We start from the raw sequence: 24,713 nt of genomic DNA on the forward strand, positions 1-24,713 counted from the left end.
TCCTCGGCTTGGCGAAGCTAAGAGATCTGAATACTACCTGGTTTCTTTCATTCAGACCAATCTGGCAAGATTGCATCTTACCTGTGCTTCGATGTCTGCTATGCGGAGAAGAATGTGTGTTGGACGTCTGTCTTACACTACCATCAGCAGTACCTATGGATATCGATACTTTGCTTGGTTCGGTAACGGCTCATGCAACGTGTTGTCTCCAGCGGCTACCTATTCTGATGACGGCATTCGTTGAGACTTCACCATTACGATTAGGTGGCGGTGAAGTACGAGATGAAAGCAGCACCACACAGGTACAACCTTCTGTGAGCATTGCTGATCCAGACATCGATGATAGCAATGATTCTCACATATGTACTATTTCAGCTTTTTCGAACTTGGTCGAACTCTCACCGACTGTTTTAGACCAATTTTTCTCAAGCCTGTCTGATATGATGTTCTCCCCTAACAACGAGAATAACTTTTAAAACAACGAGCACACAGCATTCCCTGAACTCTGAATTCGGCCTTCAGTTTTTTGATAAACCGCTAAACTGAAAACAATTGGAACTATTTTTTCCCCTGAACACAAAATTATTTTTCCATTTCCAAAATATTTACTTTTTTATGGCACATAGTACTCTGCTTAAAGTAGAACTATTGTTAGAGAACAGAACTTCTATTTTGAAACTATAGAGACATTATTTTGATTCAGCCTCTAGCACATGTACAGTATTGTATAAATATGTGATGAAAGGGTCTTGACCTTCTTTTCTGTATTAAGAGCCATTTCATAAATGCAATTTTCGCAATTCATTCAGCCAATATTTATGTATGCATTATCTGAATGATACCACTGTTTGAAAAGTGTACAGTACATATTACTCATTTTTCGTGTATACAGCAGATACCGTTTCAAATGCAAGTTATGTATTTTGGGGTGGGTTGGAAAACACATGCATCGTTATATGTTTAGTATTGCTTAGTATTTAGTAATGATGGACATTAATACGTGGAGTGGGTGTTGTGAATATATCTAGGACCCTAATTAAATATTCCCGATTCATGCCCTTATGTGGTTGTAACAAAACATATCCTTATAAAGGCATAAGAATCATATCCATATTTAGTCATAGCCAATGCAGTCCAAATACGGCAAGGTTACTCCCATAGACTCCTAGAAAGCACAACGTGTTCTTTAAACAAACCAAGCCTCCAGCAGCCCGGGAAATCCCCCTGCTTTTGTTTTGATTTGAACAAGAACTCCTGGAGTCCAGAAAGAACTGTAAGTTCTTATTGACGTCTTATGTCCAACCTTACGTCAAACTCGGCACCTTTCAGGTATAAATATACCAACGTTGCCTTAAGCAAACACACGGTGGTTTGGAGCAGAGCGGCAATCTACTTGCCCGAAGCCCAGCTGATGCGAGAGCCAAAGGAAGCCAACCCTCCCATTGACGCACTGAGAGAGATGATGTCTTTTCTCCTGCCGAGAAATCCAGCACCAGTGTTTCCAGTCACCCTCGCGGGTTTCTGGGAGATCGAGTCCTGAGATAAGAGATACAAGACCTCCTTCATTCTATAACCAAGGTACGGAGCTGATTAAATCCTTAGGAGAATTTTTGATTCAGATTCTTGGCAAAAACTAACTTAACTTAAACTGCAGCTCACTTACTCCTTCCCACGTACTAGGCTTAGGTTAGGTACACCGGGGTAGGCGTATCTTAGAAGCACCAGTTGAGTTCATTTAGTCAATGATTTTATGTATGTATATATTTTAGCCGTTTTAAGTATCATATGGCTCAGAAACCATATCTATGCTTTTACAGTATTATTTCATAATACTCCTTTTACTGTACGCACTTTACTTCATGACAAGTATTGCAATTGTGGCAATTCACTTCTCTTGCACGAGAAAGAGGACTGATCCATAAATAACTTTTATTGAAAACGCCCGTCTCTCTATGTCTCTGCACTCTGGTGAAACTAAGCATGCACGATTGACTGAGTGAAATAGCTGTCTATTGTTTTCACACGACTCTGGAGATTTACTCCTCGTCCTGGAGGGAGCGAAGTTGTCATGTTTATGCGGTTGTCCGAAGCTAATCCCTTCTTGTCTATTCAAGAAAGTGAACACCTCCTTGTTTACTCGAGAAAAGTTCTAGTGACCTCTGAGCTAGCTGGCATTCATAATTAAGTCTAACATATTCAATAGAGACCTAGATGACCTCAGTCCTAAGTCTACACTATCGTTTATGTTATTCCAATGCGCAGAGCCTATTGGGAATATAGGAACTACACTACAGTACTGCTCAAGAATTTCCAGATCCAGTCTGACGGCTGGGGAATATTTTAAGGTAAAGTGGGGTTAGAAGTCTCTTCCGAAAAATAAAGGCATCCCTAGCACCAACATGTCCAGAGCTAGAAATAGAAACCAGCATTGGCCAAGTGTATAGATCTGGGTTTAATATGTTGGCATGAATCACGCTGCAGTAGCAGACTAAAAGGACTATAGCTGTAAAGTAATTCCCTACAAATCTCAAAGCAAGTACAGGAGTGGGGGTGGAAGGATTCACCCCAAAAGCCAACTGCATTTGGTGCTAGAGGCATACTGCACTGAGCTGAGCCAAGACGTTATAGCCAAGGTTTCAGTAAAAAAACGCAGGTTGAAAGGAGAGGACCTAAGACCCACTCTATGGATCTTGTTAGCAATTTACATGTGCTGTCAAAACCCAGACAGGCACTGTGTAAATGGAGCGAGCGAGGTGCGATGCACAGGGACAAAGAAAAGAAGATAGGTGGCAGGTAGCATGTTGGGGATGTGGTTGAAAATGAATATATACCGCACAAGTTAGAATATTCTGAAAAGTACTGACTAGTGGAAGGAAAGGTAGGACACGCCTGAACCTCTGCAAATAGATAATTAAAAGATGCTCATTGTTTTCCGAGAAAAAAGACCAGTAACTCAGATGGCAGGGCAAGTTAGGAAACCTCAGTATCGGTAAGCGTATTGATAATTTAAGGAGGTGACCAGCTCAAACATTCGCACTCTTCTTAGTTTACAGTTTTACAGAGATAATCATGATGGGGCATAGTCAAAAAGTAACTTTAGCTTTAGGAGTATGTAAAGTAGTATTCATCTAGTACACTTTCATGTACTCTAACAGGCCTTTGTGACTTGGCCCCAAAGTATCTACAAAGAGTAAAATGAGAATATTCGAGGGATATTTATATGCAATAAGTGTAAACAGTAAAGATTGTGCTCTCTTCGCACTTTTAGTAAGTGTGAGTCCGACATTTTTGGGCGATTCTCGAACGCATGACATAGAACGTAAAAGAGTACTGGAGCAGTACTATTGCCTGTACCCTAAAACGTTTGTGAATCGGCCTCGATGTAGTAAACTAGAATGATGGTATAATATAATTGCACCACGTGGTTTCTCGACGCTTTCTGGGTCGAAGCCCGCCCTTTCATGGAGTACATCCCCTCATTTCTGCCTGGGGAATAAAATCACGAATTAAGCCAACAGCATGGAAACTCCCACCCAGTGTAACAGAATTAAACCCGACAGTGTGGTGCATGTTACACATAGTCAGCCAGGACAGAAGGAGGCCGACAGCGCATGAGGTGTAAGAGGCAGGTGCAGCTTCCAAAAGCCGGGGGATGCATTAACACAGGAGCAGCTGGAACTATATCAAAGGGCACAAGGAACGCCTCACGCCGTTGTCAAGAATACGTGACAACGGCATTCCCCATTTACTATGTGTAAATGTGGAAAATGTAAACCTGCATTTATTTCCACAAAGAAAACCTAGAACTAAATTCAGGTTCTTTTTTGCAGCATAGTAGGCAGTGATGCGCCATGCACTCTAATGCACTGGAGTTTGATAACGGACAAAGCTTGCTGACGGCCGCTCTGTGGAAAGTCCACTCCGGGGCCTCACTGGGGGCAGTCCGGAGGCCCGGAAGCGCTGCTGCCTCGGGTGAAGGGGCGAGCAAGGATGAGACTTGACACACCTGCCGAGAAAAAACTGCGCAGGAAGCCCCTGTCCGAGTCCTACAAAACTCTTGCTGGTGGAGCATCAGAAACTTCAGCACTGGTGAAAGTCTTTACAAAATCTCTGTACAGAGTGGTTCGGGCATTTCGGTTCTCACACGTGGTAAGAGGTGCGTGAAAGGTAGAGTAGGTGAGCAGTGGCGGCTTGTGAAACGTTTACTTGGTGAGTATCATGAATGCACTGAGCAACGAGCCAACGTGCGCCAGTTTCAATATCCCACGGGCATTAGGGAGGGCTCTGGCCCTTATCAGTAGTCAAAGCAACATATGTGGCAAGTTGCACTGCATGCTCAAACTTTAAATCCATTCCAGCAGCACCTATTTCCGATAATGCTCAGGGCCGTAGCTTCCATTCGCGCAGCAGGTGTAGTAACACCGGGATCCACTGCACTGCACCCTGGTATCTGCCATGTTTGACAGTGGACACAGTTCCTCCCTTGCACTAGGGCCCCTGACACACTGGCTGGCTACACCACTAATGCTTGCAGAGGAGCGGGACCCAGGGGTAGGTAATGTACAGAACAGACACTAGGCGCACACCCTGCTGTACTCTGGAGACGAGAAAGGAGCCACAATGTTGAATTCAGGGGAGATGTTTCGAATTACAAAAAACCGTGATGCCTTTTGCTAGCACGTGGAAAAATTAAGAAGCACTGCAGCTGCGTTTTAAAATGCAAGCAATACTAAGAATACCTAAATACAGCTTAGGGAAAATGAAAACCAGGAAATCTATCCGAGCTTTTTAAAATTCAGTTAAAGCTTTTATGAGTCACCCTCATGCATCGGCTCTGTCAGTACACAGGACAAAGAGGCCTCTGGGCAGGGACTGCTGAAAAAGGAGCTTGATCTTGAACAAAACTAGAGGGGATGAGTGATGACAACATCGCACCGGTCTTCAGTGGCCATCGCCCTGTTACTCCAAATTCTTTCGGCACCAGTCTCATCTTTGCTGCAACCTCTCTTCTATCATGACATCTACAGGCTGTGGAAATGTAAGTGTAGACCTGCGCAGAGGGCTTCCTTTCAGACCGAGACTTTATGAGCATGCTTATTACGAGGGACAGGCAGCCAAGTACTCTTAGCATCGAGACCGAGGTAATGCATTTTAATCTTGTGGAAATTCGAAGGGCGGGCCACCCACACCCTATAATAGAAGCTGGCTCTTTAGGTGAGAAAGAGACGAGTCGCTTAATCGAGGCTATGCAGGTTGCTGGAGATGGCCGGTCACGGCGATGTAGTGTGTGGGAATTGCAAAGGGAGAGGAAACACACGCTGTGATGCCTGATGACAGTACCGGAGTGGGCAACACTGCAAAGTAGACTTTGATTGCCGGCAGTGGTAGGGTGACAAGAGTTTTAAAGCCAAAAAACGGGATATTTCCCAAAAATAGAAGGAGGATTACAATTTTACTTCAACCCAGTACACATATTGACGGTGGTCCTCTGCAGAGAATTACAGAAGAGGCAGTAAGAACATAAATAAAATCTGATTTTAAAGCCAGTAGCATGCCTGTTAATTAAATTGCTTTTTTTATAACATATGCTAACTATCCCTGCTTTGCAAAACATAAAAAAACCTCCCACCGTCGACCATCTGTAAAAAACAGGACATGAGCTAAATTTCCTGAAATCTGCCGGGACAGCTGGTGAAAAACAGACTGTCCCGACAAACTTGGGACATTTGGTCACACTAGTTAGTGAACAATTGTCCTCTCCCATCCTAAAACACGGCCACAACAGTTTAACTGTGCCTATCATCTTGGGCATTGTCTTGGCGTCGAGGCAAGATGGCGCCCTAAGCAACAGCTCCTGCCAAGAAGGGGAGACCGTGGCAGCAATCCAGCACCATCGAATGATCTACCCGCATCCCCTTCTGACAATGGTGAGCGGACAGTGGGGAGTCTTTGCCATCAGCAGAAGTGGTCTGGGAAAGGGGGTGGAGCCTGGAAAGTTGATTTGGGAATCAGTAGCAGCAGACAAGATGGCAGCGGAGATGGAGCATTGCACCGCCCAAAACCAGGACGAGACGCAGCGGTCTTTGGCTGGGCTTTCGGGTCCTGTGCGGTGTTTGTAGCAGTGGAGGTCCTCAGCACTCTGCTGGTCCCCTGCCAAGAGGAAAGAGAAGCTATCTCTAGTTGGCGCACCGGAGGCCCTGGTAATCCGGGTAAGAGGCGTGGGGGCCTTCTTGCTTGCAGAGGGCCCAGAGTGAAAGCCTCCAGCATTATGCGGTGTGAACCCATATTCCCGCAGGCGGAGAACACTGCAGTGTGAAGTCTTCTTCCCTATCCCCCCGCATGTTGCCCACAACAAGAGAGACCCAGAGCTAAACTGACCACAAGCAGGGGTCCCCACTTGGCATGTTCCTGCACCCGGGGCCTTTGTGATTTGCCAAAGTTTGTCACTCAGGACTCATGACCTGGTGGGCCCAGGACTGTGTGTGGCAATACGACGCTGGTGGGGAGTATCTACCTCTTTTGGAAACTAGTGTGACTCCGGGTTCACAAAATGTCTGAAGGAGACAAAGAGCATCCATTGACCCAATAGTGGAGGTAACATGGGGCATGATAAGAGACACAAACCTGCTCAGTCCAATAGGCTTGATAAGTATGCCTTTAAAAATAAGATGGCTAGAGGGGGCGTGGACTCTGGTGCTGGGCAGGGAGGAGAGAGGGACATGAAACTGTAGCTCAAGTATCTGCTCCAAGCGAACAAGGACACTAAACACTCGCTGGGGCACATAATTCATACAGTCGCCATTTACGTCACCCTTATGTAAGAAGAACAAGTTAGTTACCTTCAGTAAAGCCTGATCTGGTAGAGACGATATCTAGCCGCAGATTCCTTACTCTTATATTTCCCCAGTCACGAGACTGGATCCAGTAGATTTTTCAAAAGCAGTACCCCTGCGAGCCGGAGGGAGGAGTTGATCGGCTCCACTTGGCGTCATCCGCGCCAGAAGTAACATCCGTATCATCTATATAGGCGCCACCTCGGCATGCTGACATCAGTTACTTTCCACAACTTTTCACTCCAGAAGCTCAGAGCCATGAAGTGCACTGACACTGGTGTGTCCAAACTAGGGTCCTGAAAGGAATCATCTCAGACACTAGAAATCTGTCCGCAGAACGAGGAGGATGGGTTGGTCAGTAAGAAACTGTAGCTAAATATTGTCTCTACCAGATAAGGTGTTACTAAAGGTAAGTAACTTGTTCATCTGATAGAGACTTCTACTGCAGATTAATTACCTTTGAATGTATACCCAAGCAATACCATTCCCAGTAGTGGATCTGCGGACAAATTTAAACTAGGGAAGTTCTGCAGGGCGGTACAAGCGAAATGCCCGTCCCTGCAGACCTGACTGTCCAGGCAGTAATTCTTGGTAAACATGGGTAGGAGAGCCCACCATGCTGCCTGAAGAGGTGTGGCGCCGCGGCCAGGGCAACTGACGCTGGAATCTGGGGACCACGGTTCGATCCCCGGCTCCGGCGGCAGGTCAGCCCACCACCATGTGACTCTGGGCAATAGCTCGCTTAATCTTCCCGACGGCCCCCCAGCGCCTAGAGACCCTTACGGGTGATTGTGCGCTTTACAAATGTGGACTTTACTTTACTTACTTTACTTTACAGATGCCCAGGACAGGGACTCCACGTACTAACTCAGTGGTTGCAGCTTTAGATCTGGTGGAATGACCCAGTAAACCTTTAGGAGAATGCTTCTTTGCCAGTGAGTAGCAGATTTTGATTCAGAGAACGACCCATTAAGAGATGATCCGTTTCTGCACTTCCCAACCTTTCTTGGCACCAACATACCCTACAAAGAGTGGGTTGGCCACCAAGAACTTGTATGTGCAGTCAAGGAATAACGACAATGCAGTTTGGGTCTAGACGGCGGAGTTGCTCCTTTTCCTGAGAGGGATGAGGAGGAGCATTGAAGGTGGGCAAGGGAACAGATTGGCCCACATGAAATTATGTCACCACTTTGGGCAGAAAAGAGGCTCTAGTGCAAAGTATCATCTTGTCTGGATAAAATAAGATAGTAGGCATGGAAGATAAAGCCTGCAGCTGACTCACACTCAGGGAGATGTATTCGCCACTAGCAAAGCTGTTCTGATGGTGCAGCCTGAGAGAGCAATTATGAAGAGGCTCGGATGGAGCAAACTTCAATAATGTGAGGACCAAATTAAGGTCCCACTGAGGCATAATAATAGGAGAAGGTGGAAACAAATGTACAAGGCCCTTCAAAAGTCTATTTACAATAGGGGACTTAAGTAAAAAAGGCTGGTCAAGCAGCTGCAAGAAGGCAAACAGAGCGGAAAAATATCCCTTCAGAATGCCCAAAGCAGAGCAAGGATAAGAATAAAAAGCTAAAAATCAGAAAGGGAGGCAGAAAGTGGGTCAATGAACGTTCCTGTAAAATATGATACAAATTGCTTCAGACAGCAGGCGTACATCATCTTGGTGGAGGGACACCTGGCTGCCAGAATAACATTGCAGACTTCAGGAGGAAGGTCGAAAGCTATCAACTGCAGCCGCTCAATCTCCACGCAAGAAGGCGGAGAGTTGACAGATTCGGGTGGAGGACCCTCCACTGATGCTGTGACAGAAGATCATCTCAAAGGGGCAGCCTGATCGGAAGATCAACACTTATTTTCAGAAGCTCAGGATACTCGACTCTCTGTGCCCATTCCGAAGCCTACAAGGATGACTTGGGCCCAGTTGTTCCTGATCATGAGTACTCTGGGCAGGCTTGGTTTGGCCACGAAGGCAAACAGGAGGCCCGAAATCCACTCAAGACAAAAAGCGTCTCTGAGTGAGAGCCACCTTGGAAACTCCTGCGCACACCTGCTGACATTTTGCATTCTCGGTGGAGGCGAACAGATCTTTCCTCACTGCTGAAGGAGGACGTGCGCCACCTTCGGGTGGAGACTCCATTTGTGATCCGCTAGGCATCAACGGCTGAGTTTGTCTGCTCTGGCATTCAGAAAACCACCTGGGATATGCCTTCTGTTCCACTATTTGCAGATGAACATCCAGGGATATGCCCTGCTGTTCCGCCCCTGTCCAGAGACGCAGGGCTTCTTGACAGAGGGTCCACGACCCTACCCCGCCCTGTTTGTTGCAGTACCACATGTCAGTGGTGTTGTCCGTAAACACCTGCACTAGCCTTCCTTGATGGAGGGTAGAAAGGCTTTTAATGCCATTTGGATCGCATAGAGCTCCAGCATGTTGATGTGGAGTCCATATTCCGTTGGAGTGGAATCCTCTGATCTCCAACTCTCCCAGAGGGCCGCCCCATACCAGTAGTGACACATCTGTCACTACTGTGAGATCTGGTTGGCGAAGGGTAAGGGACTGCCTCTGTCCCAATTGTGGTTAGTTAGCCACCATTGTAGGTCGTTTGCAGTTCCCTCTGAGATCTGGACCATGTCGGAGAAATTCCCTTGATGCTGTGCCCACTGGAACTTCAGGTCACACTGTAGAGCCCATATATGCCATCCAGCATGTGTCACCAGCAGAATGCATAAGGCCCTGAGGCCCAGCAGCCTCAGAGTCATTCTCACCAAAACCCAGGATAGAGGCTGAAATATCGGTATCGTTTCCTGAATATCCTGGACTCGCCGCTCGGGAGGATAAGCCCAAAACTACACTGTGTCCAGAAGAGCTACGATGAAAGGAAGCATCTGAAATGGAGTCAGGTGTGACTTTGGCATGTTGATAGTGAACCCCAGTGACGGTTTTCTGTAGTCTGGAGGTGGGAGAGGACGGTCTGGGTAAAGCCCGCCTTCAGCAGCTTTTCATCTAGATCAGGGAAGACTGGCACCCCTAACCTGCGCAGATGAGCTGCGACCACCGTAAGAAGCACAGTGTATTGAAAATGCTCGTGACCTACTGTAAACTGCAGATCATCTAATGGGTAGGCAGGACGGGGGAAGTGAAAATAGGTGTCCTGCAAGTCCAACACTGCCATCCAGTCTCCTGGGTCCAGGGCAGATAAGACCTAAGCCAATGTAAGCATCCTAAACTTCTCCTTTTTGCGGAAATAGTTGAGGGCTCGGACACTTAGGATAGGATGAAGACCCTTGTCCTCTTTGGGGACCAGAAAGTAGTGGGAATAGCAATTACAGCCTTCTTCTGGCACCGGAAGCCTCTCCATGGCTCTCTTGGTGGCCAAAAGAGCCATTACTTCCTCACAGAACACACACAAATGATCCTCCGTCAGCCACTCGTAAGATGGAGGCATCAAGGGAGTGGCAGTTTCAAAAAGGAGGGAGTAGCTCCTTCGAATAATCTGCAGAACCCAAATTTCTGATGTTATGGACTGCCAGTGGTGCAGGTGATGGCAAATCCTGCCAACAACTGCACACCCACAATCTAAAAGTACAAGATTAGGAAAGTTTGGAGGCTGCCGTTGCACAGGGTGTTGGCTGGACCAGACCGCTGGCTACCCAACTCAAGAGGTCGGTAGGAACCACGCCCTTGTCCACGCAGAGGCTGGAAAGTTTGCACAGATAGGTAGCCGGGATAGGGTTGGCTCAGTATAAGATCTAAAGGCAGGCAGGGAACATGAGTGAGCCGAGAAGCCCAATGACTTGGCCATAGCTCTCGAGTCCTTAAAGCGCTCCTGCGTCGAGTCTGCCTCGTCTTCGAAGAGACGGGTGCCATTGAAGGGCATTACCATGAGGGAAGCCAGGAAGTCCCCAAAAAAAACAGATGTTCTCAGTCATGTGTGGTGTCTGAGGGCCACCGTTAACAAAACCAAACTGCCCAGCGAGTCCGTCGTGTCCAAGCCACAGCGTAAAGTGAACTTTGCTGCTTTTCTCCAGTCTGGAACTGCTTGGGAGAGAGTGGCCTGGGCCTTTTCCGGACCGGGAGCAGCTCTTGCGCAGTAATTCCCCATGGCATGTGGGAGTAGTGGCCCAATTAGTATGCGATGTTCACCAACCTCAATGCAAGGCTAGCGGAAGAAAACATTTTCTTTCCCAAGCTGTCCAGCCTTTTGGATTCCTTGTCCATGGGAGCAGTAGGGAGCGCGCCATGGGAAGTGGAGGCTTGGCCCACCAAGCTCTCGGAAGTAGGCTGTTTGGTGAGGAAATATGGGTCCCCTGGAACAGTGGCAGCGGGCAATCATCCTATTCACAAGAGCCCGTGCTGGGTTTGGGCAAGGTCCCCAGAAGGACGTCAGTGAGGGCTTCATTGATCAGGAGTACTGGTTTTAGGAGACTCCTGGTTGCAGCACCTCCTTGAAGATGGTGATCTTGACTACCACCGAGGGCAACTGAAGGTGAAGGACCTCAGCCGCCCTCTGCATCATCATTGCATATGTAGCTCCCTCCTCTGTAGCAACGAAAGGGGGGAGAAAGCAGCACAATATTTGGAGATGTATTCAGATTGCTGGCATCACCCAGTTCCTAATACTAGACAATATCCTGATCATAAAGCTGGTATTCTGAAGGGCTCAGCGACCCCATCCCATTCTTCCCTGAGGCCTAGCCCTCTGGAATTGGGCGCAAGCTCTGACCAAGGACGCGGCGTCCTGTCTGGATCGGTGTCAGTTGTTGCAGCTTCAGCTCGGATTAGGAGATTACAGTGGAGCGGACGCTGCCAGTAGGTACCAGGATCATCGGAATCTGAGGCGCACAACCGGTGCCTGTCCAGATCCATGACTGAATCCATGGGGGCCCCATCGGAGCCGGGCCAGAGCCTCCAGCGCAGAACCAGAGGAGCCCCCTTCCAACCTCGCGGAGGGGTATGGCAGCTCAAAAATGAGACGCATGACTCATAGAACTTTTTTATTTAAGCGAGGATCGCTCTAGCTCACGGAAAACAGGGGAGGCACAGATCCAGTCAGCCTAGGTGCAGGTTTGAGAAATTAAACTCTAATGTGGATGTCTCTTCGGCTAACGAATAAGGAGAATTCTTGTGGGTTTTTTTCCTCTTACCAGAGTGCCCAAAGATTTTAGCAAGACGAAGAAGACTTTAGGCTCCTAACGTCCCAAGAACTTTCTCTTGTGTGGGACTATGACTTTCTCAGAGTTGCAGGCCAGGCCGCTAGCAGCATCAGAGACCGCTGCCTCAAACCCTTTGGTGCCATGGTCCAGCAGTCGGAACATGACTTAGAATTGTGGCCACGCTCCAGACACCACAAACACATTAGTTCCGGGTGCGTCACCAACATGGTGCAGTGACAGACACCACAGCGTTTAAAACAGGTCTTCTTCAACACACCAGGAGGAAAAAACCTGAAAAAGGGTTGACAAAATGATGCAAAAATCCTGTTAAAAACTGATAGAGGAGTAGATCTTCCCTAGGATCAATGCTGGCTGGCACCGGAAGAAAAGAACTGACGTCAGCGCGCCAAGGTGTCGCCTAAAGATGTGACGCAGACATCACTTCCGGTGCACTCGACGCGTGGAGTCGAGTGAGGCCACGTACTGGTGCACAAGTGTACTGCTCACGAAAAATCTTCCAGATCCAGTCTGACGCCATGAGAAATTCAAAGGGAAGGCATCTGCGCCTAGAAGTCTGTATCAGACATTATCGACCATAGTGGCCACGGTGGAACAGTGTGTTGCAAATCACACGGAGTCCATCACTGCTCCGAAGCAGGGAGTTTGTCACTTGCAGGAGACCACCCAGCGCCAGAATGGAGGATGCAGAGGGAAGGTTGAGGGAAAATAACATCCGCATGGTTCGCATCGCAGAAAAGAGTGAAGGAAGAACCTGAAAACGTCCGTGAGAAATTTGTCAAGACAGTGATACGCACTCATGACCTTTCTGACTACTTTGTGAAAGGGCACACAGAATAACAGGAGCCCCAAGACCCACAGAAAGGGCCAGGCTCGTCAATATTTAAAGGGATCACAACGCCATCTAAATGGCCCACTACACCTTGATAATAGCACAGTCATGTTGCTCCCGGACAACACGCAGGTGAAACGATGATCCTTTGATACAACAAACGCATAACTGCAGAAAATTAACTTCCAATATATGATGCTGTTCTCAGCAAAATAAAGGATTCTGTCAGATGTCAAATCTTGGTATTGCACTTCGCCAAAAGTCTGAGAATAGCTGGGGGGCATAACCGGGCCAAGACTCCCATAACCATCACAAGGAGAGGAACTGTCAAGACGGGAAGACAGGCAAGAGAATTAGCGGACCAAAACTGATGGGCTATGAGTCATGGACTGCTGACTACAATGCAACTTCTTCTGAATGACCAGGGTAACCCAGAGGCGGGAGAAGGCATACATTTTGGGGTCACAAACAGGACGTGTTTTTATATCCTCAATTTGTTGTTTTTTTCCTAGGATTCAGAAGGACAGAGGACTACAGCCTTAAAATTCTTTTCAGTTTGACAGGTTAAAATGTTGAACGGGGTAACTGGGTCTGGACAAACAAGAAGGCTTGCGATGCAGCAATTCTGAGCAGATGGGGAAATAGCAGCGATGTCTATGCTTGCCCCACCAGGCTTCCATCAGTCATGTTAAAGTAAATACGAACATGGATAATGCAGGGCACGTAGGTCTCCTGATTATGGGAGGCCTGGCAATGCACCATGAAATAGATACTCACGGCACCCAGTTTCCCAGGGTGTGATGATAGATTACTGCAACTCCTTGTGACTGCTTTTGGTCTCTTGGATCTCTGAAAGAACAAGAATGTTCTGGGAACCACTGGCTTTGTTAACAATGAGATGAGAAGTGACACAAAGGGAAGGATGGGTGCTTGATAGCAGAATAGCGGCTGACTCTAGAGCACAAGGATCACAGTTCGATGCCCGGTGGCAGCTCAGCTCAGCATCATGTGACTTTGGGTAATAGCTCACTTAAGCTCTCATTCGGCCCAGTGCTTTAGAAGAATGGATGATTGTTATCAGGGCCGGACTGGCGGTAGCATGCACTAGGTGTTTCTCGGGTGGGCAGCCACCATGGGAGTCTGGTTTTGGACCCCTAGGGGGCCATTTTTGCAGCATAGCTGCAATTTCAGCCCCCTGTGACAAAAGTGGGAGTTGTGTTTCCAACTAGCCCAGACATACCAACCCTCACGATTTAGGCGGAAGACTACCAATTTGAAGGCTAGTCTCTCGCCTCCCGATTCAAGTATCCAGAAACCAGTCTCCTCATGATGCAGCACGAATTAGAGAACAACCTCCTTCGGCTGCTTAAAATAACTTAAAGTTGAGCTAAACTCAGAGTTCAAAATTACGTTGGCTCTCCAGCCTTTGCTTTTCTCCCCACCTCTCGTTGTTGTGAATATATTATTGCCTGAGACAGCCCAAAAGCAATTGGTTTAGATGTGAGCTTGGGCAGGCCCAGGGTTCAGAACTCTGGAAACAAATGGATTTTCCTGCCTCTGAGTCCTACGCCCTGAGTAATAGTATTTCTGGGCAGGCTTCAGCACTGCAGGCATCTCTCCTGAGGCTGAGAGTGAGGCTTAAAGTCCTGCACTGCTGTTAACCTGTTCCTGCAGGCCTGTGCACAATAATATTGTCAAGTTCCCTCTGCCTGCTATAGCGGGCTCCTGACACAGGTTAAAGAAAGGTAAGGAAAAAACAATATAGTGAAACCGACAAATAGCCTTGGTAGAAAAAATGTGTTGTAAACTCTGGTTTTGCTTGAACTCTTGTAAAGCTACCAACATAAAAATGTTGATGCCAGTCTTCATTCACACACACTTTAATCTACCTCTTCAAGAATTACCTCAGACACCAAAGCTTAATACTTTGTCCTTAATTCTTGGAGAGGGAGATAGGAGCATGTGACAGGAATCGATATTTTTGGCAGTTTTACATATTATTAGTGCACCTAAAAACAGAGTCTAAAACTCTGTTTTTGTTAGCGCCAACAATGAAATACTGATTTTCCCTATACTCAAGATGTGGTATTAGGGACAGAGTTGCAGACTTAGAACTGGGAAACCAGTTTCAAGTCCTGGAGTTGGCTCATCATCCGGTGATTCTGGGTAAATAACTTAATCTCCCTATAAACAATGAGTGGTCACATTGTACAATGTAATTGGTGCTCATGTAAAGCACCCCAGTACCTTCAGGTCGGTTCTGCTATATGAAAAATGAACAACAAGGTAAAAACAAAGCATTAATATAAGTAAAGACAAACAGATACCTGTTTAGTGCCGGATGTGTACATGGCTTGTCCGCTTAAATTGTGATCTTGGACAAATACTTTAATTCACCCAAACTTCTTGTGAGAGGCTGGCCTGGTATATGATGTCCACTTGTGTAAGTGGGCACCTTGCATCAGTCCAGACAACCCCATACAGTGGTTTTAGAGGTCTTAGAGAACGTTAAAAATCTAAGTGGTAGCTGTGGAGAGCAGCCTTAAGGCTTAGTCCAGAAGGAGTGTAAAGCAGCTTGTTTAACCAGTATGCAATCTTATAGGTATAGATTGGATAAAAAGAACCACACAATGTACTTATTAAAATATGTATTTATAATACAGTACTCTCTAATACACCAGATATCTCCTACCCTGAAATAAATACAATGCACACAGCACTTAGCGAAGAAATTATGTAAGTAGCACAGAATACAACAGTGGGCCCCAGGGCGGGACCAAACCATATATTAGGAAAGTGGTATAAGAATCACGACTCGAGTGGACACACAGTCATGAGGACATAGAATTGCTGGGGTCCCAAGGAACCACCCAAGGTAAGTAGATCGGAATCCCACGGAAAGCGAGTGCAGTGTGCGAACACAACCATGGTCTCCATACAATTCAATGTGTAAGTCGCAGTTGTAGTTTTAAAGAAAAAGGACCCTTCCCAGTGGACCTTGAAGTAACCCCTTGGAAGACAAAAGGTTGGAAAGCCACCCCACCGTGGATACCATAGTACCCATGTTGCCCACGCCAGGGATGCTGGTGCATAGGGGTGAAGTAGTGTTGGAAACTGCAGTCGGACACAATGGAGGACTTCAGGAAAGTGCCGCTGCTGGAAGAGGAGAAAGTGTCAAAAGGTGGATTCTGGAGTTGAAGAACCTACAAGCAGGGGGGACAGAGTCTATGTCACTCAAGGGTGACCCGGAGTCTTGGAAGACGAATGCCCTCCGATGTTGTACGTTGTAGGAAAGTCGACAGTGACCTAGATTCTACAGCTTTGAGAACCAAGTGATGCTGATGACGACCAGAAACCATGCACAAGCTGTACCTCTTCGGATGCCGGAAGCTGAGGGGTTGGGTCCGCCTGGAGCACCAACAAGCCTTGGCAGCTGCGAGGGACATGAAGATCGATGAATGTACAGTGTCGAGACCAGCAAGGTCCAGGGGACTCGCCACAAGCAGGGGAGTCAGGGAAGGCCTGGAGCAACCAGGAGAGCCCAAAGAAGTTACAGTTGCCCCTCAACAAGACCCGCAGGCCGGAGGCACTGAAGTCGCAAGAGAACCTCGAGCAGCTCATCAAAAGATGCAGGTCACAGTGTAAGCATTGTGATGTGGACGAGGATTTCTGGTCACTGGAGGTGCCTGCGTTTGGGGCTACTCTGAACCTGATGAACTTGGAGGAAGAACGCTAACATGCCTTTGCAACTGCAAGTTGACACGGTGCACAGGGTTTCAGTTCCTGCAGCCCCCAAGAGGGTTACTGGTCTCCAACTCAGCCACAGAGCACTCGACGCTGGTTTGTATCACTTTTGTGAGGCAAAGCTGATGCAAAGTGTTGGCAAATTTGGCCTCCTGTATTTTAGCACTTCTCTTGATAGAGCAGCCTCATTTTTAATACATTACACTTATTCTGTGGTAAATGTTGTACATGCAATACAAAGTAATTTGCTTTCATTATTAGGAACTGGAATTTGAAGAGGAGACAGACTGATAACATACTCAAGATGCTTGTTAAATAAAGGCGTTGCATAGGAGGGGTTTCACACAAGATTATACTGCATATTGCTATCCTTTCCCTTTACATGGATAACCTGGGTAACATAGGTATGTAGTGATTTGATATAGTAGGTAATCTCTTATTGGTATTGATTTTATGCAGGTTGAACTTGTAATAGTTGCCAGACTACAGCTAGTACAAGCCTGCAGGTACAACAAGTCACTGCTTTAATACAAGTGAGACCATCAGCCCCTGTTCAGGTCAGGCTTTTTTTATCCACTTTATTTTGATTGGATAGTACAGGAATAGTGTTTGAGCATGAGTTGGAAGCGACCAGATCACACACCTCCAAGGGAAAAAAAAAAAGAAGTACGATTGTACATTCAAAGAGACATGGCAAAAAGAATTTCCATTCGGTTTGAAATCTAGAAATGGGCTAGGCAGTGCATTTTGTGAAATTTGTGCGTCAGATTTCAGCATTACCCATGGTGGCAGGAATGATGCATTAAAGCATGTAAATACACACAAACACAAAAATTGTCAACTGTCACAGACTCGGACTAGAAAAATGACCGATTGGGTTGGAAGCCATGCAGCAGAGGTTATTGATGAAAAGAAGATAAAAGCAGAAGTTTTGTTTATTGGCTTCCTAATAGAACATAATATACCCCTAGCAGTCTCTGATCTCGCCGGTTCACTATTAAAATTAATGTTTCCCGATTCAAAAATAGCTGCAAAATTCTCCTCTGGAAGGACAAAAGCCAGTCATATAGTTAATGGGGCTATTGCCCCATACAGTATTGATGAGGTAAAAAAGGCTCTAGAGAAGAAAGTGTGGTTTGGCCTAACAACTAATGGATGTAATGATGGAAATTATAAATATCTTCCTATATTAGCACGCCATGAAGATCCAAATACAGGGCACAGTCACTTCATTGCTTGATATGCCTTCTATTGTTGCAGGAGATGCCCAGACCTTGTTTGACACATGCATCCCCGTTCTCAGAGAAAAAAATCTTAGTTGGAAAAATTGTGCAATATATTCCTCTGATAAAACTAGTTGCATGAACGGTAAGCACAAAAGTCTACTCAGTAACATTAGGAGTGAACAAAAGGTTGAGAAACAATGGGTATGATGTTGGTTGTCCTTGTCATTTATGTCATTTGAGTGCACAAAAGGCTTCCAAAGAACTGTCTGTCAAAGTTGATGATATGCTCCTAGACAAATATTACCACTTTGAAAAAAGTGTGAGGCGAATAGTTGTACTCGGAGAGAATATGCATTTTACTGAGACAGAAGTCAGGAATGTGATTAAACATGTCCGTACTAGGTGGCTAAGCTTGGGAAAGTCTGCAGAGAGAACGCTAAAGCAATGGGACTCACTAAAGTCTTTCTTTCTTTCAAACTTTGATGAGGGTTCTGAAGACAAGAAAAAGAGAACTTTTGGGGATCGAGAACTGCGACTTATATAGCTGATCAAGAACCCAATGGCAAAACTTTATTTCAGGTTTGTTCAGGCTGTGCTTCCTACTTTTGATTATTTCAATACAATACTTCAAATTAAAGCTTGAATGATACATTTTCTCCACTCTTCAGCAATGCATCTTTTCCAAAATTTAAAGGCCAACTTTATAAAATTTCAAGTTATGGCTACAGCTTCAGATTTGCTACTAATTGACATTGAAAATCCAGACAATCACTTACCACTAAATGAAATGTACATTGTCCTCATGACCAAACAGGAGGCCAGGAAAGAGGATCTTCTGGGTTCAGCAGCACACAACACATTTTTGAATGAAGCAAAGTATTTTCACAAAAATGCTGTAAAATATATGATAAAGTCAATACCTGCATTAAAGGATGACCTCATGTCTCTCACATTCTTGAACCCTGACACCAGACTACAAGCTACATTACAACAAATTGAAATTCTAGTATCTCTATTTCCAGATGTGATTGAAGCATAAGTTAGAAAGTCTTCATCAACAATTTCGGCAATATCAGTGCATGGCAGACAGTGATATGCCAAAATGTGAAACAATTGATTAGGTTTGGGAGAGTCTATTCATATTAAACAATTGTGTAACTAAGCTACCTTTATTTCTAAGCCTTGCAAAACTGGCAAAGTTTCTTTTACTATTACTGCATAGCAATGCCTATTGTGAAGGACTATTTGGTACAGTTAGGAAAATCTGTTCGGATTCAAGGCACAACCTAGGCAAGGACTTCAAAGGGGGTATGCATCGACCTCTGTTTACACTGAACTGACAAGAGCAAGAAACAACTTAGTTGGAATCCTAGTCTCAAAACTGAATGTCTTCAAGTCACAAAAAGCTGCCTGTTATCAGTGGAAGTCACCAAAAACTCTCTTGCATGCAGCAAAAAAAGCCACATATACAGGCCTCACTAGTACGTCTTAGAACTCTATCAAAATAGTACCTGTCTAAGGAAGTGTATATTACGTAAGATGTTGTCCCACCGATATCATACACCGATGACTATCGCTCTGCTCAGTGCTCTAAGAGTTTAAAACACATTGTTGCTTGAATATGTACATTTCTGAAACCTTAATAAAAATGTTATTGCAAACAAATTGTTGCTATCATGTCTTTTATTTTAATGACAGAAGAAGAAACAGAGCCAAAAGTGTAGTACACCTACTCTTTATTGTATAGATTACTCTCTATCCCATTTGTTCTTCTATATTTGGGCGAGCTTGTCTCCACCCAAGCTGTCCTGTGTTTATCCTGCAGTGGAATTCCCTTTGTTACCCATGCTACAAGTCTTTCCCCATCCCCAGACAGGTATAGTGCCGGGAGGAACAAAAGAAGTGGGGAGTATTTGCTACATCTGCCTGTGAAATGGTAGGAATATTTGAAGTCAATAAAGTTCCTAGGCCTAACCCACAGGCCATACTGTGAAGGAGCACAATACTTCACCCACACCTAAGGCCTTTTGTCCCTGTCTTGGGAGCCACTTCACACCTAATAAACAAGACTATTCAGCTGCCAGTTAACCACTGGAGCTCATGCAAATGAGCCTCCAGAGGCTTTAGGCAGGGAAACGTTAACTTCATAAAATTACCTTTTCCTTAATAATTATATAAAAAACAAAAAACAATTTTACAGTTAAATTGGATATTGAATTGCTATTAAAAACAGTCTTTGAAATGTTTCTTGCTGCTCCAAACAGAAACTAGAATTGTTTTTTTATTTGTTTTTATTGAAACTTTCCGAAATAGGAGACATCAGCCACAATACGCACAGTGCTATTAATGTGTCCATAGAACAACATATAGTTGAGCTTACAATGAGCAAAATAATGATAGTATACTGAAACAAATAAAAAGGAAAAAGGGAAATTAATAAAATAACAATTAACATTGCAGTGCAGGGTCATATAATAATAATTCGTAGCACACATTCATTCACAATAGGCTAGCCATTATTCCAACCCGTATCAAATTTGGGTGTTCCACCAATCAGTAAGAAACTAGCATTGTTAAATATAATAATGTAACCTAGTGCATTCTTATTGAACAGCGAGTGTTGCCACTGTGAAAATAGCCTTGTAGGGCCTTTAAACTGTAAGCACATATTTTAAATTAAATTCCTACATGTCCTACTTTTAAATACCATGTACCCTGGCTTCTGAACAACAAGGACTACTTAGGGGCGACTTGTATTTAAAAGGAAGGTATTGACCTGTCAAAAGAGGTACATTTGACAGGTTGAATTTCCAGTTTCAAAACTGCAACAGCTAGGCCACGCATGGTAGGGCAGCAATCATGTTTGCATTGTCACTGGACTGGATGGCACAGTGGGTTCTGCAGTCCACAAGTGACACTGAACTTATTAGCCCTGCGTACACTTTGTACCATATACTAGGGACTTAAAGGCAAGTAAAAAATGCTAATTTAGGGCATATGAATGTGATCATGAAGACCAAGTTCAGGGAAAATCCAAGGCACACAGAGGGGAAGCCTGGAAAGAATCCCAGGAAGGTTCCAATTTAACACGACGAGAGAAGGCTCTATTTAAATCTACCAGTTCCATGCATAAAGATCTGAGGGCTATAATGAGGAGGACAATCTGAGCAATACATTGAAGAGCCTGGCTATCCGAGCTAGAAGGGAAAAACTAATCAGAGGTTCAGCTACCTTCCCTAAAGCAATGTTGTGTTGCTATTTAGTCCTCCCTACAGGCTTTGCTGAATTTAGACAGTGTACCACTTGGAACATATTGAACCTGCAAACTGACCTTACAATATTAGTGAATGCAAACAAGATCACCCCCTCCTCAAATACGTATTTTATGAATTATCCTGAAGTGTCAGAGAAAGCACTTTTGCATGTGGTGTAACTATTGGTAGGACATTTGATTAAGATTCAAGGAGAGAACGCCCAGAAGGTATCAGTAAGGGTTTTTTATCTTCACTCAAAGGGCTGAAGGCAGTGGACATAAAAAGGTGATGGAATGCTAGTAAAGATGAAGTCTCCAGACAAGAAATTATGAGAGCTACTATTATTGGATGTGAGCAAGAACTTTCTTATCAGAGGGAAGGCACTACTAGAAGTGATAAAGGAACAGTGGAAGCTTGAGTGTCTTCTCAAAATCAGCCTCAAGACTAATCTAAACGTGGTATGTAAGTGGAACATGTTTGCTATCTTCCCAGTGAATGTACTGTCAGCAATCACAGAGAAAGCTAAACAAGGTTCAAGAGGATGAAAGGTGGGTCCTTCAGGAGTGAGTGAGTGAGAGGGAGAGGGTGAGTGTGTGTGGGTGTGTGTGTCTGTACACACACACGTACTCTCAGATAGGTGGGGACCGAGGGTGGGGGCAAGCATCACAGCCCCTAAATGTGTTAGGATGTGCCCTTCGAGTGAGCAAACCTATTGAGGGTTCAGGCCATTTTCTGGGCTTATGTCACCATTTCCAATATTCCTTCCTCTCTATTGCTCTCACGTTCTTGGGCTTCCGTTTGTATTAACATTAAAGAATCTGAGGAAATATATGTTTCTACCAAAAAAAAGCGGATTTCTTTATTTAAATGGTAAGGGGGCTGCTGTCCTTTTATATGTGATGCAAAAAATGATATATGTGATGCTTCAAATATGTAGAAGCCCCATATAATTTCTTTGAGCCTCATTCCAGTACATTACGGCACAGTACCCAGTAGAAAAATCAAGATTTCCACCAATCATTTATTCACTTTTTTGTTCCCCCCCCAATGAGATACCCGAAGCGTGAATGGTTTGCCCAAAGTTGAATCATGTGCTCCCTCTACCAAAGGACTCAAGATGTGCATTACAGCAGAGAACAAACTAGGATGAGCCCAGTCTGGGGTTGCTTTCGTTCTCGTTCAAAGGGGACATACCCTGAAAGTGGGACCAATGCTGATTGTGTATAAGGTTGGCCACAGTTTAGAGAAGCTCAGTAAAAAAACGATGGACTGTAATGTCGCCCACAGCAAACCCAAGTGAGTTACATTAATTCAAGCATTTCACCCATCATTTTTATGTTTTGCTTTTTTTTTTGGTTAAAAACTCTTATTGAGCAACAAAATCAGGTTTACAGAGATGGGCCTACAACCGCACGGGCTGGCCGCTAAGATCAAGACACAATGTGAGAAAGACAATGGTAGCCACTCCGGCGGTCCGGCACAAATCGGATACAAGATGTCGCCCACACTATGAAACAAAATAAGGCATTTTTCATTTTTATGTATACCAAAAAACAAACATCAAAAAAGGCGAATGCATACTAAACGGAGTCAGCCCAGGAGGGGGAGGGGAAACCCACTAATCAAGAATACGGAGTCATACTCAATAGGATAAGGCAAGGTGGGGGGGGCAGCGGGGAGGGCAAGCAACCAAAGGACAGTATACGAAATTTCAGGAACGCCGGCCTAGGGAGAGAAGGTAACATCGGGGGCCTCAACCAATGGAGGAGTACAAATGTCTCCACGATAGGCGTTCCACTGACTCCAGATCTTCGCCCATGCCCTAGGTCTGCCCCTGGCTGTGTAAACGGTCTTTTCGCGGAACATAGACCAGTCCATGTTTTCTTCCCACACGGAAGCAGTGGGGGGCCTGTGCGAGCCCCAAAGTTGCGCTATGTCCCGCTTCGCAACCATATATCCCAGGGTCGCCCATCTGGTCTGGGCAACCGAATAATCGGTAGGTTCCCACACGTTCAACAGGCATCTCCGGGCCTCCGGCCCCAAAGTAATGCCAGTCACATCAGCCATTACCGCAAGCACCTCAGACCAATAGGCAGCCACCCTCGGACACTCCCAGATAATATGAAGAAATGTAGCACTCATCCCACAACCGCGCTTGCATAAACCATCCGGGGAAAAACCCATCACAACCAAACGAGGACCCGTAACATACACCCGGTGGAGGATCTTGAGCTGAACCAAACGGAGACGGGCAGGGATGGCGACCTCTTTCGGAGAAGACAGTGTCGACTGCCAATCCTCGTCATCCAATTCCAGCCCGTCGCCGACCCAGGCCTCCCTGAGTCGGACAAGCAAGTCAGAGCGATTGTGAATCAGCTTCTTATAAATCAAGGAGATAGTGCTATCGGGGAGATGGCCATCCAGGATACGATCTTCGAGGGGGGAAGACTCTGGGATGGCGGCACCAGAAGCCAGAACAGAAGCGAGGGCATGATGGACCTGCAAATATCGAAAGAATTCCCTATCACTCAAGTCATATTCAGTCCGAAGAGCCTCAAAAGACTTCACCGCTCCATTTGTATATACGTCACCCACTCTACAGATTCCAATCATGTCCCAGCGGTCAAATCCCTTTGACGTCCAGAGACAACCCAGACGTTCAGAGGCATAAAGCGGAGTCGCCAGCGTCACTCGATCATCCCATCCCAGGCTCACATTCGCCGCGCGCCACACACTAACCGCAATCCTGGTTGGTCCCGTAAGATGGCGCCCAGCCGACCTAGAGTAAAGCGCTCTATTAAAATCCCCACCCGGCAGTTGGAGTCTATCCATTTCAAAGGCTGGATCCCGACCCGGGGAGTACATGGAGTGGTTAATGGCAGATAGTTGGGTAGCCCAATAATATCTCCTGATATCAGGAAGCGCCATGCCCCGTCATACCAAGGGATGGTGAGCTTCGCCAGGGCAATGCGTGGACGCCCGTCCCAAATCAGTTGCCTTTGTAGACTCTCGACCTCACGGAAATAAGTAGCGGGGATATCATCATAGGAATTCTGGAGTGCGTAAAGGAATCGCGGCAAGGACATCATCTTGAAAAGGGCGGCTCTACCCAGCGGCGACAAAGGTAATTTACGCCAGCGAGCGACGTCCAACCTCAGTCTAAGAAGCGGGGGAAGGAGATTATGTTCAAACCGGAGCGATGAATCCCGTGTAATAAAAATCCCCAGATATTTGAAGCCAGATTGAACAACCTGGATAGGAAATCTATTTGGCAACGGGGGCAGATCACCCGAAATAACATAGACGCAGGATTTAGCCCAATTAATAATCAAACCAGAGTTTTTGCCAAACGAGGTGAGAACGTCGAACAAGACATTTAAAGATGTACGCGGGGAAGTAAGGTAAAGAAGAATGTCGTCCGCGTAAAGCGAAACACGGTCTTCAAAGTCTGGGGACCAACGTATACCCTTGAGAGAAGGCTCCCAGCGAAGCCACGCAGCCAGCGGCTCTAACGCGAGAGCAAAAAGCAGTGGAGACAAGGGGCACCCCTGTCTGGTCCCCCTACCGAGAGAAAAGGGAGCCGAAACTCGACCGTTAACCACAACCTGCGCCAGGGGGTTAGTGTACAGCAGCTTCACCCATCCGA

At 45.8% G+C, this 24,713-nt stretch overlaps 1 protein-coding gene across 3 annotated transcripts in view; it reads right to left on the minus strand.

Moving 5' to 3' along the window:
- The window catches only part of B4GALNT4 (beta-1,4-N-acetyl-galactosaminyltransferase 4), a 923,999-nt gene that overhangs the window by 538,028 nt on the left and 361,258 nt on the right, over window positions 1-24,713 (minus strand). Inside the window, exon 1 of one of the 3 annotated variants that reach the window (XM_078681275.1) lies at window positions 18,590-18,706. The exons of the other annotated variants lie outside the window; for them this stretch is intronic. The gene's annotated coding sequence lies outside the window, so the exon portion shown is untranslated. Of the gene's footprint in view, window positions 1-18,589; window positions 18,707-24,713 lie in introns of those variants that run through there. 3 annotated transcript variants of the gene reach the window in all.

This window comes from Lissotriton helveticus, chromosome 3_1 (genome assembly GCF_964261635.1).
Source record: "Lissotriton helveticus chromosome 3_1, aLisHel1.1, whole genome shotgun sequence".
Lineage (NCBI taxonomy): Eukaryota > Metazoa > Chordata > Amphibia > Caudata > Salamandridae > Lissotriton > Lissotriton helveticus.